This window comes from Berghia stephanieae, chromosome 4, assembly GCF_034508935.2.
Source record: "Berghia stephanieae isolate SIO BIC M18660-M18661 chromosome 4, UCSD_Bste_1.3, whole genome shotgun sequence".
NCBI classification, from domain to species: Eukaryota; Metazoa; Mollusca; class Gastropoda; order Nudibranchia; family Aeolidiidae; genus Berghia; species Berghia stephanieae.
In genome coordinates this window covers 86298988-86300470 of record NC_088363.1, presented here as the reverse complement: position 1 = coordinate 86300470, position 1483 = coordinate 86298988, and the positions used below count along the sequence as shown (strand labels likewise).

The following is a 1483-nucleotide window of genomic DNA, read 5'->3' as shown; positions in this document are numbered from 1 at the left end:
GGATTAAAAATAAATATTATCGATTTGTTTCTCTTTTCTTGTCAAAGGACATAGACAACAACAGGCCGAACCAATGTGACAGGCAATGCAGTCGTGCAATGACAAGGAAACAAACAAACACATATTCAAAAGTTTGGGCAGAAAACTTTAATTTCAAATATCAATAAATTGAGATGACCCGACGTGTACATTTTACAGGTCTGATTATGGGCTTGATTTAATATTGTTGTAAAGGGCAATATTTGGCGTCGGTTTGAGCGCATTTCAATTACAACAATGAGCCCATGATAATTTATTAATTTGTGCGGCTATGTGGTCTTGTGGTATGACTCGCTTTCAGATCGGGAACTCCTGGGGTCGAGCCTCGCTCGGCGAATAGTTGAGTCCTAGTATAAGACTCTTTACTCACATTCTCTCACCGTACTCAGGTGTAAAATGAGTGCCTGGCCATTAACAGCGTTGTCTATGTCCGAAAAAATTGTAACATTGTTGTTAACAATGCCACTACCACATCATCTCATTCATCTGTAGTGTTTCATTCATCCTGTTTGTTGATAAAGGGGAAACCCGAAACGTCCATTCTATCTGTTTTCGTAATTAAATTGAAGCCTACGTTCAATTTCACATTGTTATTTATTTCTTCGAGCTTCGACCAGCAACATTTACATTATGACATGGCCATGAAATCACACCTCTTATCGGCTAGAATAATAAGGCTAATCTCCACAATTGCACCAGACATCTCCTTCACACTGATAACGTATCAATGAAAAGCCCGTCTGGCAGACAGTTTGACTACACCTAAAGTTGAAGCAGGTAGCTCAAACACTAATCATCATATGTCAGTTTTTACAATACTATTATGATTATTATAAGAATTTCAATACATTTGTAACATGTAATATTTCCAAACTTGGATACTGTCATCACTTCATGAAAATCGTCAGACATTGAAAGTGTGCTTTGTGAACGATTTCAATGTCCCAGGAGAGGAACGTTCCTAATGATAACTTGAGATTCGAGATCTGTCAGAATTCTAGTGTGCTGTGTTTGTATCATGTCCAAGAATGCTCGTAATTTCTCGTGGATTTATGATTGACGCTACTCATGAAAAAATCGAAGATTCCCAAACAGAGGACATACCACCAATATTTGTACACTATAAACTGGATTAAAATATTCAAAGGAAATCTGAAAGTGTTAATGAAATTGTGGTTTTTAAAAAAATGCTGAATTATGTTTTTAAGTCAGATATTAACCTGAGAATCGAGATCTCATCTCGGCTGTGTTAAAATGACACATGTCTTGTATTTTGAATCGTTTCTAGGGATGCTAGTGATTTCTGAAGGATTTATGATTGTTGTTTCTCGTGAAAAAAAAATGGAGGATTATAAAACAGTGAACATGCCAATCTTTTCACACCAAAAACGGGATTAAAATATTCAAAGGATAACTGCATAGATATGTCGATGCTAAACTATGA

At 36.2% G+C, this 1483-nt stretch overlaps 1 protein-coding gene across 1 annotated transcript in view; it reads left to right on the top strand.

Annotated features, from left to right (window-relative positions):
• The first annotated feature begins 780 nt into the window (after positions 1-780).
• The window catches only part of LOC144971455 (uncharacterized), a 378626-nt gene continuing 377923 nt past the window's right edge, over positions 781-1483 (top strand). The window contains exon 1 of the mRNA XM_078912375.1: positions 781-1483. This exon is cut by the window's right edge and continues 81 nt beyond it. The gene's annotated coding sequence lies outside the window, so the exon portion shown is untranslated.